This window comes from Lepidochelys kempii, chromosome 1 (genome assembly GCF_965140285.1).
Source record: "Lepidochelys kempii isolate rLepKem1 chromosome 1, rLepKem1.hap1, whole genome shotgun sequence".
Classification (NCBI taxonomy): Eukaryota; Metazoa; Chordata; order Testudines; family Cheloniidae; genus Lepidochelys; species Lepidochelys kempii.
The window spans coordinates 205,099,769-205,118,173 of record NC_136380.1 but is presented as its reverse complement, the minus strand read 5'-3'; the positions used below and the strand labels follow the sequence as shown (position 1 = coordinate 205,118,173).

The 18,405-nt window shown below is 46.3% G+C and overlaps 1 protein-coding gene across 3 annotated transcripts in view; it reads right to left on the bottom strand.

The window, feature by feature from the left end:
• Positions 1–18,191, bottom strand: part of TMEM39A (transmembrane protein 39A) — a 33,778-nt gene extending 15,587 nt beyond the window's left edge. For all 3 annotated transcript variants that reach the window (XM_073309056.2, XM_073309066.2, XM_073309046.2), the window contains exon 1: positions 17,685–18,191. The gene's annotated coding sequence lies outside the window, so the exon portion shown is untranslated. The remainder of the gene's footprint in view (positions 1–17,684) is intronic.
• Between the last annotated feature and the right edge of the window lie 214 nt (positions 18,192–18,405).

Sequence of the window (18,405 nt, the reverse complement as noted above, 5' to 3'; positions counted from 1 at the left end):
TAACCACACCAGGACCCGTGCACGCTAGAACCCTTCCAGTACCTACCCCATATTGCCTTGCCCTGCTGCTGGGAGAAGAGGCTTTTGTGTAATTTCCAAACATGGGGCACTGCATTCACAGGGATGGGGTTCAGAGGATTGGCTGAACAAGTCCAGTTGCAATTCTCATGGCAAGAGACCTTTTAAGACTACATCCGTTCAGCTAAGTCTGAATGACAGACTTCATCCCAGGTGCGGCAACCGAATGGTACAGCCACCACCTGCAGAACACTTGGGACAGCTGCTGCAAGGAGACATGAGTAGCTGTACAGGTGAGAGAAGCTCAGTGTATCCAAACCAATGGTTTGTTTGGAATGCCTGTTTTGCATAGGGCAGACAGAGCCACAAAGGTAGCTTCCTACCCAGAGGAGGGATAGAGGAGAGCAAGGAAAAGTCCTCTGGCTTTTGGGAGTATAACAAATAAAAGTCAAGGCATGACTTTTACTGTGCAAATATACAGGTTTCAGAGTAACAGCCGTGTTAGTCTGTATTCGCAAAAAGAAAAGGAGTACTTGTGGCACCTTAGAGACTAACCAATTTATCTGAGCATGAGCTTTCGTGAGCTACAGCTCACTTCATCGGATGCATACCGTGGAAACTGCAGAAGACATTATATACACACAGAGACCATGAAACAATACCTCCTCACACCCCACTGTCCTGATGGTAATAGCTTATCTAAAGTGATCATCAAGTTGGGCTATTTCCAGCAGAAATCCAGGTTTTCTCACCCTCCGCGCCCCCCCCCACACACAAACTCACTCTCCTGCTGGTAATAGCCCATCCAAAGTGATAACTCTCTTCACAGTGTGTATGATAATCAAGGTGGGCCATTTCCTGCACAAATCCAGGTTCTCTCACTCCCTCACCCCCCTCCAAAAACCACACACACAAACTCACTCTCCTGCTGGTAATAGCTTATCCAAAGTGACCACCCTCCCTACAATGTGCATGATAATCAAGGTGGGCCATTTCCAGCACAAATCCAGGTTTTCTCACCCCCCCACCCCCATACACACTCTCCTGCTGGTAATAGCTTGTAAAAGTGATCATCAAGTTGGGCCATTTCCAGCACAAATCCAGGTTTTCTCACCCTCCACCCCCCCACACACAAACTCACTCTCCACTTTGGATAGGCTATTACCAGCAGGAGAGTGAGTTTGTGGGGGGGGGGGGGGGCGGAGGGTGAGAAAACCTGGATTTCTGCTGGAAATGGCCCAACTTGATGATCACTTTAGATAAGCTATTACCATCAGGACAGTGGGATGGGAGGAGGTATTGTTTCATGGTCTCTCTGTGTATATAATGTCTTCTGCAGTTTCCACGGTATGCATCCGATGAAGTGAGCTGTAGCTCACGAAAGCTCATGCTCAGATAAATTGGTTAGTCTCTAAGGTGCCACAAGTACTCCTTTTCTTTGTGCAAATATACAATCCTTCCATTTCTGTCTCTTCTTTTTCCTCCCCTATTTAAATTTTTTCCTCAGAAATCAAACAAATAATGTTAAGAACCTTGACTATAGCTCCCCAATCATCAATCTAATCCCAGACTTCCATTCATCTCACAAGCCTAATCCCACGCCTAAAGGATCAGTGAAGTTACATTACAGACACCTTGAAAAAAAGAAATGCTTTTCTCTCTTCAACAAACTTCTGCAGCGAGCCCTGACATTTGGGTCAATTTCTGACTTGCTTTAAACCCTCTGCACCCCCTCTGAAACCAGAAGGTCTTTGTGCCCAGTTTACAGATGGAGAAGCTTAGACAGAGAGAAGACAGGTGACATGGCCAGCATAACAAAGCTAGGGACAGAAGGTAAGAGTCCTCCCAGTCCCGTGCTCTCACCATTAATAACGCCACTCGCTTTTGTCACTTTGTTGTAGCTAAAATTGAGATGGTACTTGTACTACATCATTGGACTAGCATCACAAGAGTTAAAACGGAGGTTGTACTTTCATTTTTCCAAACCCATTTTCATGTAGAAATAACCGACAGGTTGTCAGACTGCAAACTAAATATTTGGCTTGCACGGCCCCCAGCAATAAAAACACAACTTTGCAACTCCCACTGGTAATAAAAGAGCACACCTGCCACCTGGAAGCAGAACCCTGTACCCCTCCCCCATTCAGGGAGGCATAACCGGTTAGCAGACCTCTGAAGTCAGCACATTTTCCATGTTCCCGCGCTGCATGGAACACTCGGAAGCAACAGATAAAGAGAGTATTAAACCACCAGAGGGAGAGAAAAATTATAAAGCATAGTCAAGGTCTGACTCTAGAGCCACTGAGCCAGCAAATTTAGAGTTAAGGTTTCAAATCAATTCCAGATCCAGGGTCAGGGGACACATGATCAGTACTACTGGATTCATTTTTAATCAGTGACTGAGAATTCCTCTCCCCTTCAAAATTTAAATTCAGAAGTAACAAGCCAACTAATGCAGGGTTCCACCATAAAGCACAATACTGGCAAATGGAAAGAAGCCATCAAGCAGTCTCTGTGTGTGACCCAAAACGGGGAAAAGTGCAGAAATTAATAATGAAAGGCAGACAAAGCCTCATTTGCTGTATATATACACAGTACCAGGGTGGATTTGATTTACATCAGGAAGACTCGATTTAATCATGGATTTCTACATAAAAGTGCATTCTTGTTGGTTGTTATAACCTTAATACATATTCTTCACAACTTAGAGATAGATGAGACCAAGCTGTGTCTCTTTTATGGCCTGCTGCCATTATAGGTTTTTCCTTCTAGTGAGAGAACAGTATGGTATAGGGGACAGGCAAACTTTTTGGCCTGAGGGCTGCACTGGGTTTCTGAAATTGTATGGAAGGCCACTTAGGGGAGGCTGTGCCTCCCCAAACAGCCAGGCATGGCCCGACCCCCGACCCCTATCCGACCACCCCACTTCTCGCTCCCTGATGGCCCCCCCGGGACTCCTGCCCCATCCAACCCCCCTGCTCTCGGTCCCCTTACCTCCAGTCTCCCCGCCCCTAACTGCCCCCCACCGCCCCATCCAACCCCGCCTCTCCTTCCTGACTGCCTCCCCCAGGACCCCTGCTCCCATTCAATCCTCGCTCCCCTCCCTCTGATCGCCCCAACCCCTATCCAAGCCCCTGCCCACCTCCCAAACCCCCCTGCCCTCTATCCAACCCCCTCTGTTCCCTGCCCCCTTACCATGCTGCCTGGAGCACCGGTGGCTGGCAGGGCGGCCGCACAGCACAGAGCACCCAGTCAGGCCGGGCTCTGCAGCCCCGCCACCCAGAGCACTGCGCTGCACAGTGGTGTGGCTGCGGGGGTGAGGGGACAGTGTGGGAGGGGCCGGGAGCTAGCCTCCCAGGCCAGGAGCTCGGGGCCAGGCAGGACGGTCCCACAGGCCGGATGTGGCCCGTGGGCCGTAGTTTGCCCACCTCTGGTATTGTAGATTTCAAATCAATGAAGGCTACACTCAGAAAGACCTCAAGACTTCTGGAATATGCTGCTCAAACAGTTTCACTTTTGTTTCTACTGCCTGTCCCTCCCTTCTCACATTTATCTCCAGACTTCTTCTTCTTCTTCAGATCTATTCTGCCCCCAACAATCTTCTATTCATTGAACTTTTTGAAACTTTGCACTTTAGAGGGAGGTAAGGGACCGACTCTGTGTACACAAATTTGCAGAGGGACAATAGAGTTGATGTCTGTTATTTCTCACCTCTATATATTATTTATTTATTTTGCTGTTAATAAGCATGTCATCTCTGGGGACACAAATCCACAGTTTGAGAACTGCAAAACTAAGCATCTCTGATTGTATCTTCTAGACTTAGCAGTGAGTCCCATTCGGTAGATAGAAAGATTAACCTAAATAATCTATACAAAAGCCCCTGGAACTCCATAAGATTGGGTCCCTAATCCATGAACTATTGGAACTCATTTACAAAACTTTTCTTAAACACTACATGAATATATTGTCTCATACTACAGAATTAGAATTTATAATCCCTATTCCATGATGAGATATCTTTGAGCTATAATGTATCTTAATTAAAACTATCTTTAGAGGAAATGCTTTTGGAGGAAAAAAAGCATCAAAAAATCCGATTTAATTAAAAAATAAAACAGATTTTTTTGATTTTTAAAAAAAAAATCATTGATTTTTATCCATCCTGCACAGTACCACTGAAACGCATCCATCTCTGAGGAGGAAAACAGCCGGCAAGAAGGGCACTGGTGGGGAAAGTATTGGTCAAAGACAACGGGACAAACACCTGCTCTTTAAAACTTCCACGGCACTCGGTGTCCATGCAGGAGACAGGAGTTTGGCTGTGAAAATCTCACCTGAAAAAACTACCCACAGCAAAGTGCATGGGGCTCAATTTAGCTACTCATGGGGCATACTCGCTGCAAGTTTGGGACACATCTATACACACCTCATTTTTATACCCCTCAGCCATTCCCTCAGACCACCTTAATGGAGGGGTGTGAAGAAGAGACTTTCAGAGGTGGGGATGGCACCTGGCCATCTTTAAGGTAGAGGGGAAAATGTGGGTGGGTGGGAGGGGGCAGTCTGGCACTCTTACTGAATCCTTCCCTTAATAGAAAAACAAAGCAAAACTTTAAAAGCGGTAAGAGAAAATACTTCAGCAGCATATAATTATCCTGTGGCACTCACTGCTGCAGGATGCTGTTGAAGCAAACAGCTTCATAAAATTGTAATGAAGGATTAAATAATTGCATGAATGAGGACATTTGTAGTTATGCTAGCAAGGACGGAAAAAATTACAGGAGCCATCAGTCTTCATGCCTCAGGGTGTAAACTGATCAACAGCCAACCGTCAGGAAGAAATTTCTCACCCAGAATGCAGGGTTACACAATTACCCACCGGCACAGTGGGTTTCTTCAGCCTCCTTTATAATATGGCATTAGTATCTGTCACAGGCAGGATACTGGACTACAGACACCATTGGTTTGTTCTGGTAAGATAAGGAGAAAGAACTGCAGAGCTGGTCTGTTCTAGAACAAGAGTTCTGACAAGTTGCATCATTGGTCTATTTTGGTCTTACAATTCCTATGTTTCTCAATCATAAAGAGAAGGGGACAGCAATGCTCAAGTCTCATCCAGCATGTGAGATTTAAAATAAAGAAGCTGACAGGAATTACTAAACTAAGAATGTTACCCAAAAGCCACTTGGCGTTGTCATCCGAGAGCTGGAAACAGTTTCAATTTGATACCCAAAATAGCATTTCTATACATAATAATGACATAGTTATAAGATCTGATCTCTCACATCCTACCACAGCTAGAAACAAAAGCCTTATACACTAATAGGAATGAGTAATCCCCTGTTCATCTCACTGATATAAAACAACTGCTTCTACACCTGATAAGTTATGAGATCTTAGACCTCAAATGTGCCACTAGTCCAGAGTTGAATGTCACTCACCCCAGGCCTCAATGTAGAATAATTTTGGGGGAAATTTAAAAAACAAAACAAAACAAAAAAACAGTTTTATAAATGGCATTTCTGAAGCAGCTCAGAGGTTGGACTGTTAGAATAAATCCCAGAGAAGATAGATTAGCAGGCAGAGTGCACATGAGACAATTTATTGCCGCTGTATGTGTATATAAACACACAATCCTTGAATTGTCTTCATTCTACAGTCTTTAGCAAGCAACTGTACATATACACAGTACCACTGAAACTCACCCACCACTGAAGAGCAGACATGCAGCCCTCTGATTGACTGCCCACTGCATGACAACAGGGAGGGAAATTTCAGCTAGGAGCACTGAGAATTTAAATATTGTGCATTATGTGAGTGGAGGGGGAAAAAACATTATTTTTAAAGCCATGACAAAAGATTCTGACCTAGGATCCTGTATGCTAATTTCAGTCAGTGGCCATTTTTTTATGGCCAAGTTAACTACTGAAAAATTCAAGGTTTACTACAAACTCTGAGAAGCCCCATATATTCCCACCCAGCCTCTCACACAAAAGACACATGGTCTACTGGCCCACATACAGGACTGGTAGCCAGGAACTCCCTGTGTTCTAGCTCTTCCACTGACTTGCTGTGACACCTTGACCAAGTCACTTCAACTCTCTGGGCCTGAATATCCTCATCTGTAAAACAGTGATTATTTTTTGCCTTGCAGGGCGGTAGTTAATGTTTGTACAGCACTATATACAGTAAAAGCTGTGTTATCTGGCCCTGTACCAACTGGAAAGCTCCATAAAGCTCACGGAAGCTACTAGATCGCATGCCCTGATTCTCATGGGTGACTTTAATTTTCCTGATATCTGCTGGGAGAGCAATACAGCGGTGCATAGACAATCCAGGAAGTTTTTGGAAAGCGTAGGGGACAATTTCCTGGCGCAAGTGCTAGAGGAGCCAACTAGGGGGGGCGCTTTTCTTGACCTGCTGCTCACAAACCGGGTAGAATTAGTGGGGGAAGCAAAAGTGGATGGGAATCTGGGAGGCAGTGACCATGAGTTGGTTGAGTTCAGGATCCTGACGCAGGGAAGAAAGGTAAGCAGCAGGATACGGACCCTGGACTTCAGGAAAGCAGACTTCGACTCCCTCAGGGAACGGATGGCCAGGATTCCCTGGGGGACTAACTTGAAGGGGAAAGGAGTCCAGGAGAGCTGGCTGTATTTCAAGGAATCCCTGTTGAGGTTCGACCTGATGAGTCGAAAGAATAGTAAATATGGCAGGCGACCAGCTTGGCTTAATGGTGAAATCCTAGCGGATCTTAAACATAAAAAAGAAGCTTACAAGAAGTGGAAGGTTGGACTTATGACCAGGGAAGAGTATAAAAATATTGCTCGGGAATGTAGGAATGATATCAGGAGGGCCAAATCGCATCTGGAGCTGCAGCTAGCCAGAGATGTCAAGAGTAACAAGAAGGGTTTCTTCAGGTATGTTGGCAACAAGAAGAAAGCCAAGGAAAGTGTGGGCCCCTTACTGAATGAGGGAGGCAACCTAGTGACAGAGGATGTGGAAAAAGCTAATGTACTCAATGCTTTTTTTGCCTCTGTTTTCAATAACAAGGTCAGCTCCCAGACTGCTGCGCTGGGCATCACAAAATGGGGAAGAGATGGCCAGCCATCTGTGGACATAGAGGTGGTTAGGGACTATTTAGAAAAGCTGGACGTGCACAAGTCCATGGGGCCGGACGAGTTACATCCGAGAGTGCTGAAGGAATTGGCGGCTGTGATTGCAGAGCCATTGGCCATTATCTTTGAAAACTCGTGGCGAACCGGGGAAGTCCCGGATGACTGGAAAAAGGCTAATGTAGTGCCAATCTTTAAAAAAGGGAAGAAGGAGGATCCTGGGAACTACAGGCCAGTCAGCCTCACCTCAGACCCTGGAAAAATCATGGAGCAGGTCCTCAAAGAATCAATCCTGAAGCACTTGCATGAGAGGAAAGTGATCAGGAACAGCCAGCATGGATTCACCAAGGGAAGGTCATGCCTGACTAATCTAATCGCCTATTATGATGAGATTACTGGTTCTGTGGATGAAGGGAAAGCAGTGGATGTATTGTTTCTAGACTTTAGCAAAGCTTTTGACACGGTCTCCCACAGTATTCTTGTCAGCAAGTTAAGGAAGTACGGGCTGGATGAATGCACTATAAGGTGGGTAGAAAGCTGGCTAGATTGTCGGGCTCAACGGGTAGTGATCAATGGCTCCATGTCTAGTTGGCAGCCGGTATCAAGTGGAGTGCCCCAAGGGTCGGTCCTGGGGCCGGTTTTGTTCAATATCTTCATAAATGATCTGGAGGATGGTGTGGATTGCACTCTCAGCAAATTTGCGGATGATACTAAACTGGGAGGAGTGGTAGATACGCTGGAGGGGAGGGATAGGATACAGAAGGACCTAGACAAATTGGAGGATTGGGCCAAAAGAAATCTGATGAGGTTCAATAAGGATAAGTGCAGGGTCCTGCACTTAGGACGGAAGAACCCAATGCACAGCTACAGACTAGGGACTGAATGGCTAGGCAGCAGTTCTGCGGAAAAGGACCTAGGGGTGACAGTGGACGAGAAGCTGGATATGAGCCAGCAGTGTGCCCTTGTTGCCAAGAAGGCCAATGGCATTTTGGGATGTATAAGTAGGGGCATAGCGAGCAGATCGAGGGACGTGATCGTTCCCCTCTATTCGACATTGGTGAGGCCTCATCTGGAGTACTGTGTCCAGTTTTGGGCCCCACACTTCAAGAAGGATGTGGATAAATTGGAGAGAGTCCAGCGAAGGGCAACAAAAATGATTAGGGGACTGGAACACATGAGTTATGAGGAGAGGCTGAGGGAGCTGGGATTGTTTAGCCTGCAGAAGAGAAGAATGAGGGGGGATTTGATAGCTGCTTTCAACTACCTGAAAGGGGGTTCCAAAGAAGATGGCTCTAGACTGTTCTCAATGGTAGCAGATGACAGAACGAGGAGTAATGGTCTCAAGTTGCAGTGGGGGAGGTTTAGATTGGATATTAGGAAAAACTTTTTCACTAAGAGGGTGGTGAAACACTGGAATGCGTTACCTAGGGAGGTGGTAGAATCTCCTTCCTTAGAGGTTTTTAAGGTCAGGCTTGACAAAGCCCTGGCTGGGATGATTTAACTGGGAATTGGTCCTGCTTTGAGCAGGGGGTTGGACTAGATGACCTCCTGAGGTCCCTTCCAACCCTGATATTCTATGATTCTATGATAAACCAGCATTTCTAATCTTCATGAAAAGTCTGGTTTATAGACTGGTTGGTGCGGGGCTAGCAGGCTCCCTACCTGGCTCCCCAGAAGCAGCAACATGTCCTTGCTGCTCGTAGGCAGAGGAACGGCCACAAGGGGTTCAGAGTCCAGGAGGGGGTGTGGGGCTGCAGTGCGGGCTCTGGGAGGGAATTTGGGTGCAGGAGGGGACTCAGGGAAGGGAGTTGAGGCACAGGATGGGTTTTGGGGTGCCAGATCTGGGGGGTGCTCACCTTGGGCGGCTTGCCGCAAGCAACAACCTGCTCCAGCTACTCTTAGGCGGAGGTGCAGCAGACGGCTCTGCACACTGCTTCTGCCCAGAGGCGGTGCCCCTGCAGCTCCCATTGGCCACAGTTCCCGGCCAATGGGAGCTGCAGAGCCAGAGCTCAGGGCAGGGTCGGGGCAGCACACAGAGCCACCTGCCGCGCCTCCACCAAGGAACAGCAGGGACAGGTGGCGGCTTATGGGAGCCGCCCGAGGTGAATGTCCCCCCCGATTGGCACCCCAAAATCCATCCCTAACCCCGAGCCCCCTCCTGCATCCAAACTCCCTCCCTCTTAGTTAACCAGCATTCTTCACTTACTGGTACCCCCCATTTCCCCAAAATGCCGGGTAAAAAAGCTTTTACTGTAACTGCTAATTGTTTTTACAAGATTTTCTTAAACAAACAAAAGCAGCATTTCTCCTGTCCATGCCTGTTTACCAACTAGAATTTTTAAGGTAATTCAATCAGTACAACACAAATTACAAAGCAGAAATCACTAGGATTTTTTTTAATATGCTCAAAATAGGATAAAGAATAATTACAAATCAGATGAGAAAGCTGCCCCCTTTGCTGTTTGAGGACATGCAGTAGGACTTGGGGGATTCCATTCCAATCAGAAAGCTGGAGACTTTCAAAGCTGTTTCAAATTCTAGTGTGTGTGTGTGTGTGTCTGTGTGTGACGTTAAATTTACCTGTAATATATCTAAAAAATCAGAATTTATCTTGCAGCAACTTTGAATGTCCCTGCTTTCTTGTGCAATCAAATGAGAGATGAATTCTCCAAATCCTATTCCATGCCATTAGGCTAAAATTCATGCTGGAGAGTATCAATCCAATGGCAACATCTAGCGACTGTCCATTCACACTTATGGAGACAGTGAAATTGTGACAGGTATTTTTAAAAACTGTTCTAAACATTTAATTTGTGTAAGGGAGCCTGTATATACACAGTCACGCATGCCGTTGCTCAGATATACATTGCTCATATATATATATATATATATATATACACACACACATATATGCACACATTCTGTGGGATCTAGATAGCAAATATTTAACTATATAAGACACTATAACTAATCACCTTGTCCTGTGAGGTTATGAATGCCTCCTGCCAGGTGCAAGTGCCTTCAACTCTCATTGACTTTGGTGGAAGTAAGCATTCAGGACCCTACAAAAATCATGTGGCAGGAAGGGGGGTATCTCACCCAAGAAAAAAACAACAGGTCAAGAGGATTCATTCTCAGGGTAACTCCATTGAAGTGGTAGTTATACCCAGGGACTGATTTGGCCTACCGAGTTTACCTGCATGCTCCTTTAAAGATGTTTACAGACCATGAGGTCCATTGACATTTCTGTTTTAAATCAACAATTCTGAACCTGCCCCCACAGGCACATGGGTTATGCAGCAGCAGCAGCATGTATTGTACCAGTCCACCAGCCTGCCTGGCTTTTACAAGCCAGGTTGCATAATGCATACTGTCTACTTCTCACCAGAAGTCTCTGCTTCCACCTGCAAAATGTTCAGTCCAAAAAGTCAAACAGGGCTGGAAATGACTTAGTAGAATGCACATGCCCCATTAAAGATGTCAGGAAACCTTTCATGAGGCATTGTGATGTCTAATGAATGATTTTGCCAAGTCAAATGATTGAAGATTCATCTATTAAAAAATATGCACCTGTTAAAAAGTTTCACACTGTAAAATGTTTGGGGGGGGGGAAGGAAAATGCTCCCCCACTCCCACCCCAAGAGGGGAGCATAGAGCAACAGATCTGGTGGTGGGGAGTATTGTTCAGAAAAGCCAGTGCTGGGGGTTGAGTAATTTCTCCAAAGAGACTAATCGGGGGGAAGGTTGCTAAACGTGGCATCATCACCCCCCCTCCCTCCCTTAGCCTGTGGGAGCTCTCTGAGCAAGTTAAAACTATGGAGGTCAGCATGAAATTGTACAAGTTCCCCAATCATGCTCTGGAAGTCCTATGCTCATCATGAAAGTAGCCCAGAAGGCCACGGTACCAGTGCTTTGTGAAGAGCTGGAAGAAAGCAGGAAGAGACACAGAGATGTGTGGAGACAAGGCTCACTACACACACGGCCAGTGTGGAGATGGGTTGGGTTTGAGGGGCTCAAACTTCTGCTGTAACTGAGAGCAGAATTTGATCCCTGTCTTGTCTTTCTCTGTTAAGCACTGAGCAGTTTATAGTGCTAGGTAAACAACAACACTCAGCTTACTAAAAGTAAAAGAATTTTAGAATACCAGGAACAGAGTTTTCTATTCACTTTTAAAAAAAATAGAATGGTATCCCCTTAAAAAAAATACTAATCTCTATTTGCCTGGGGGCAATGGGGCATATTATTTAATCTTTATAGATATTACAGTGGGGCCCCAAATGTGCTAGACACTTTACAAAAACATAGATGGCACTGAATCTGCTATAGTATAAGGCAGCTCTCAATGGGCTGCTCTGCAGCCCAGAGTGACCAGAGCACACAGCATTCCAACTATCCTTCAAGCCACCCCTATGGACTGTGCAGGAAGGGGAACCCAGAGCTACTGTCCGGAGGTATTTCTCTGGAGCCAGCTAAGTTGGCTTTGCAGCCTCTTTGTCACAGAACAGAACATGGCTGCAGGACTCGGGCCTGTGAAAAGAAATATATTCAAGTACAATGAAGAAAAAAAAATTACTGCAGACTTAAGGTTGCAAGATCAGGGAATAAAAAGTCCAATTCCAAGCATTCAAGTAGTTCCTGCAACCTTAACTCAGCCCTGCTATATATCAATAGTCTGAACTAATTCCGTAACATTAAGGTTCACATTTAACAAGGGAAAGAGGGAGTGGGATGGGAACTGGCCAAAATTTTAAAATTTGGGTTCTTGCACCTTAATCTGCATTTAGGGACTTGAGTAAAAGTGGCTTGATTTCCAGAAGAGCTGAGCTCCCCCAGCTTCTCATAGTATCTGGCTCCTTTGAATACCAGGCTACATTTATTTCGGTCCCTTAGTGTGCACTTAGATGCCTAAACTGAGCTTAGGCCATAAATACACAACAGTAATGCTGGCTGATTTAACACTGCCAGAGCGATCTTAGTTTTCAGATTGTCCTGATTTCTGGGCATAGAACTTGGGACCACAAGGTACTTAGGTGCTTATGTCTGGGGGTTGGGTGCCTACATCCTAATTTTGGCTATACTGTGATCCACAAAACTGCTGCTGAACGCTCTGCATAAACTCGCTCGGCATCTATGTTTTTCAGCGCAACATTTCCTTCAGTATCTATGTTCCTGCCTGCCTCTGGGCAGGCACACTGATGCCTCCCTCAAGGTGTCTGGACGCCTGTCCCCCACCTAAGCCCCAGAGCGATTCACAAATCAGGGGAAGACAAGCATTTGGCCATCTAAGTTACATGTGGGATGCAATCCGGGAGGAGGCGATGGCAGCAACCACCTTATAACTTTTAGTCCATCACTACAGCACTTGCCTAGGATATGGAAGACCCAGGAACAATTCTCCCCTCTCTGCCAGCAGGGGAGAAGAGATGGGAAAGACTCATCTTCAAATCCTAGGAGAGTGCTCTAACCACTGGGATCCGAGACAGTCTGATCTGAGGCTCCCTCAATCTCTCCTGTTGAAGCTGGTATACTCTGGATAAATAATGAAAGAAGGAGTGGAGCAGGGACACTGGACCCAGAGTCTTCCACCTTGGTGTCCTAACCACTGGACTACAGATTCATTCCCATTTTCTCTCTGTCTAGTCCAATGACTATTTAAGTATTTCTCCACAGTGGAATAGTCATTGGGCCAGAGAGTGCACACATGGGAATGACTCTGGAGTCCAGTGTTTAGGGGAAGTTTGAAATTTCAATGGGGCATATTACAGATCATAGATCAAAGTTCATCTGTTTTGAGTTTTACACACCCACACACAAGTGGTTTGTTTTTACCCTCTCCTAAATCCAAAACACTGGATAGGATTTTGCTCAAACTTTATTAAAAAACATAAAATCTTCCGAGAAGTTCAGCCCAGAAGTTCCCACAAAAAACACAGGAGTAAGAAAACAATGCATTAGAGTAATTTATACCAATATAATTACACCAGTGCAAACATTTCCCTCCTAATGCCTGGCCTAGGCTGGCAAGCTGATCAACTGACCAGTCAATTGACTTCTCATTTAACCACCACCGAATATTCCAGCAAGAATGCCCTGATGTAGGCCCAACCTACCTTTTTTATTGCCATCTATTAGCAACCCTATTTAAAAGCCCTGATCACTTACTTTACTACATGCTAATGCCACCTGTTGGGGGAAAAGGGCAAACTAATTAAAAGTTTCAAAGTAGTGGCCATGTCAGTCTGTATCCGCAAAAAGAAAAAGGAGGACTTGTGGCACCTTAGAGACTAACAAATTTATCTGAGCATAAGCTTTCGTGAAGCTTATGCTCAAATAAATTTGTTAGTCTCTAAAGGTGCCACAAGTACTCCTTTTCTTTTTAATTAAAAGTTGAGCCTCTTGATAGGCTAGAATCTTCTAGAAACAATACTGTATGTATCCATATCCTTATGCGTAAACAGGACATCAATGTACATGGCAATTTACAACGCACATTAAATAAGACAGAGAGTCCCTGCCCCAAGAGAATACAATCTAAACTGACTAGACAATCATACAGAAATTCATTCAGAAGGGACTAGGGGAGGGAGAAGAGGGTTCACGGTCATTAAACCTTTTCCCCCAGCACAAAGAGAAAGAAGCACCGCCATTAAGCTACTTGAACGCCTACCGCCTACCTAGAAAAAGTTGATTTAAAAATGATTTTTTCTCCTTTTATAGTTGCTCTGTGTTTGTTTTATTTATTTTCAATGTTTTCTTTTGTAACTATTCAATCTTGAGTAACGTTCACATTTAAATGCTAGCCTAACATTGCTAAAAAATGTAATAATAATTATTCCTTCATTTTTTATAACTTCATTTCACTGTGTTTTGCATTTCTGAGTTAAAACAACTCAGGTAAGTAACTTGGTTTTTGAAATTACACATAAGTATCTATTTAAGACTAAGCCTATTTGAGACCATAAATTCTTACTTGTTTTGTTAGTGTTGTTACTATTCTAATAAATTAGTGCTTTACAATATTCGTCTATATCTGACATTATTTGACAATATTTGACCAGTCGATTGGCCAATTATTTTTGGAACCATCAAATGCCCAACCCTGGTCCCATCTACACTGAAACTACATTGCAACCTAAGCTACAGCAGGATCCCATCAGTATCACTAGAAAAGTGATAGCTTGCAAGTGCTATTAATCTAAAGAACTCAAGAAGCTTTACAAGAACTAATTTACCCTCACAAAACCCCTGCTCAAGTAGGAAGGTAAAAATGATCCCCTTTTTACAGATGGGAAAACTGAGGCACAGAGAAGGTCAGGCCCAAATTTGCAAAATTATCAATTTTGGGTGCTCAACTTGAGACAATTTGGACCTTGTTTTCAAAAAAGCACTGGGCATCTGCAACACCAGCTGAAGACAGTCAGAACTGTGGTGGCTCAGCCTTTCTAAAAAAATTAGGCCCCAAAGCCAGCATCCATGAAGGGACTTAGACATTGCAACACTGAGTGTCACGGTGCCTAACTTTTAAGCACCAAGAAAATCAAAGGAACAATCATCAGATCCACAAAGCCAAGCTAAGCACCCAGGCTCCCTACACCGTGACTGTGGAGACAGACACACCACACAAAAGCAGGGATCCACAAAAACAGGATGCTAGGTGCTGAGCTGCCTAAACTACCTAATTGGGAGAGGCTGATGATAGGGGTGTGTGATAAGCCTGCCCCTTTCTGAGATAGGCACCTCCCAGATGGATGCCCTAACCACTGGACTGCAGAGTCATTCTCCCCTCTCTCTCTGGCTGGAAGAGTCAGTCATTGGCCCAGGCAGTGACAGATTTCTGTAGTCACTGGCCCAGAGAAAGAGAGAATGGCTCAGCAGTCCAGTGGTTAGAGCACCTATGTGGGAGACGGAAGACCCCGTGTCTCCAATCACTCTTTCATTATTTATCTGCAGTGGAACAGCTTCAACAGGAGAGATTAAGGGAGCCGCACACCAGAATATCCCAGAGCATCTCTCCTGAGATGAGGGAGACCCCAGCTCAAATCTTTTCTCCCCCTCTAGCAGAGAGATGGGAATTGAACCTGAGTTTCCCATATCTCAGGCAAGTGCTCTAAACACTGGGCTAAAAGGAGGACAGCAGTGCCACCACCTCCTTCTCCAGACTGTTTTTAAATGGGCCCCAATCCGCCAGGTGGCCTCTGAGCACACCTGCTAGATTGGGTCCCACAAGCAACTTAGGCAGCTGAATGCCTGTATTCTCCTGGTTTACGAAACACTTGGGTGTTTAGGCAGGAGATAGGCACCTGGACACCTAGAGAGAGAGACACCAATGCACATGCCCAGAGGCAGAAACACGCTCCTAGGGAACTTTTCCCCAGAAAATGTAGGCACTGAGCAAGTTTAGGCGCCTACAGAGTTCATCAGCAGTTTTGTAGATCACAGTGGAGCCAAAACTGGGACTTAGGCACATAAGTACTTTGTGGATCCCTCCCAAAGTGCCTCAAATTAAGCACCCAATGTTGCTAGCCACTATTAAAAGGTTCTACCCAGTTGGTTTTCGTAAGTGTACCTACTAAGTCAGTGTCAGAGCAAAGAATAAAAACCAGCAGTGCTGACCCCTAGTCCCCAGCTCTCAACAATAGGCAGCACTCCCATCCTATATGCTGGTTTGGGCTGCAAAATGAAAATTGACAGCTGCTTGAGAACAAGATGCAAGCAGAAATGTCCACATCCTAGAGAATCCCAGTATGATCAGGGCCTAGAGGTACTGGGTAAAATCCTGGGTTCAAAAAAGTCAATGGCAAAACCCCATTGACGTCAGTAGAGTCAGGATTTTACCCATTGGCTATTGACAGGGCCAGAAAGTATGGTGCTTTGCGTGAAGATGTGTTTTAAAGTAACACAAAGAAATGTTTCAGAGTAGCAGCCGTGTTAGTCTGTATTCGCAAAAAGAAAAGGAGTACTTGTGGCACCTTAGAGATTAACCAATTTATTTGAGCATAAGCTTTCGTGAGCTACAGCTCACTTCATCGGATGCTCACAAAAGCTTATGCTCAAATAAATTGGTTAGTCTCTAAGGTGTCACAAGTACTCAAAGAAATGTCCTAGAGTGGGGAGTAAGAGGCACCAACAAAGCAACTTGAATGGACATAAACATCAAGAATTTTATGGGGACCAGAATGGGGAGTAAGGGGCTTGGCTTCTATTTCCTGTTCTGCCACTGACATGCTGTGTGATCTTGGAGGCGCCCTTTCCCATCTCTGTACAACAGTTTCTCTATCCAAAAATTCCTGATGGCAGCAGATACACAGTCTTCTGGGTTGGCAGCTAAGATGAGGCCTTCTCTCTTAGAACTTCACAATCCACCACTTTGGAGTACGGACATCTCATTCATTCATGTATAGTCACCACAGATGGAAGCGATATGAGGGGCCTGCTGTTCACATCCAAAAATCATGCACAAGAGCTATCATACATTGGAAACAAAGCTATCCCTGTTTCAGCTGAATATTCATTGTTAAAGGGACCCCAGAATAGTTAGCATGCAGCCTCCTATAATAAACAGAGTCATCATCTCGACTGCCACTCCACGTAATGGAGGATAATCAATACATGGCTTTCTTAGGAGTTCAGGGAGTTGCACAGCACACTTCCCACCTTCTGGAGAATGGGGTCTTAGCACAGGTTATATGGGCTTTGATTAATTACGTTTCAACATTTATGATATGTGGCTGTGATCAGTTCTATATATCCCATGTCCTACTCAATCTGTCATATTTTCCTTGATCATTTAAAATGCTGGATAGTGTTCTAAAAAACAAAAAACACCAACCCTAAACATGAGCCCATATGAACTTTGAGGTGTTTAAAATCCAAACACTAACTTTGCAAAAAGCACATCTCTCATCTCTTTTCCAAGCACCCCGCTATCCCCAGGGTGTCTGAAATCCAGAGCTGGAGCTCACTTTTGCAACTTAAGCCTATCTCTAGAAGAGCTGCTGAAATAAAGTTTAAAAAAAATCTCATCAGCCCTGCTGCAACCATGCATTTCAAGGCTTCTTTTAGACAATGAGTACTTGGGCCAGAAAGAGAGGCAACATTAGAATTACTGGTCCCCCTCAGAAGTAGCAGCCTTTCCTCTGGGGCAGTAATTTTCCCCACACACCCTGCAGCCCACAGGCATCTAAAGAGTAACTCCCTGGGATAAGCGTGCAGGATCTTCACACATTCCCAGTTTGGGTTTGTAGAAACCCTCCCAGAGCCACAAGCACCCCATTAATGGGGAGGAAAGCCCCAGGCAGAAGCCCTAAAGATGGACTAAAACCAACCCTCCCCTCCCCCAACTCGCTGTTTAATGCATTTCAAACTCCCAGCAATTCGTGATTAAAGGAACAAAAGTTGCCTTGACAGAGCCATGGCGGAAAAGGGGGCGGGAAAAGGGAGCCAGGGCCTTAGGGTGGAGGTGAGAGAGATGGGGCTCACCGTGTGGGGGGGGGGGGGGGTGAGGGGAAAAGGGCCCCAGGGGCTGGAGAAGGCGCAGGAGCCGGTACTCACACATCGAAGGGCAGATGGAGGAGGTAGTGGTGCAGCTCAGACATCAGCCAGGAGGAGGGTCCCCTTCACACAAGCAGCAACAAAGAGCCACACTCTAGCCCCCTCCCCCAACACCAGCAGCTGCCGCTGCAGAGCCCGGGGTCCCTCCCCAGCCCTGGCAGCAGCGGGCAGCGTGGTGCCCGGGTGGCACGGGCGGGCAGCCTGGCTCCGGCTCCCCACCCCGCGGGGGGACTCGCCTAGCACCTACCCACCCTGCCAGCACCCACCAGGGCCAAACGGGCGGGTGCAGCCACCTGCCCAGCAGGGCCAAGCTGCAGGGGGTGGGAGTTCAGCAGCTCCCCGGGGGGGGGAGCAGTGGGGAGGGAGGGGGCGGGAGAACCTAGCCCAGCCCCCCCACACTCCTCCTCTCTCCACCTTTCCCCGCTCTCGCCCGCTCCCTTTTCCCCCCCTCAGCTGCAGCGGCGGCGGCTGCTCCCCAGGAGAGACGTGGCAGTGAGGGCTGATGCTCTCATCACAGGGCGACAGCAGCAGCAGCCGCCGCCGCCGGCCCAGGAAGGGAAAGGGGCGGCGGCCAGGGAGAGGAGCCATGTTGGTGGTGGCAAAGCCTGCTGTGGGGCGTCTCCCCCCCCCCACGATCCCCTCCCTTAGGCACACAGGACTGGCCTTTGGTGCCTGCTCTGTCCCTCCCCTGCCTCCCCCACACGGGGGGACCGGGAAAGCT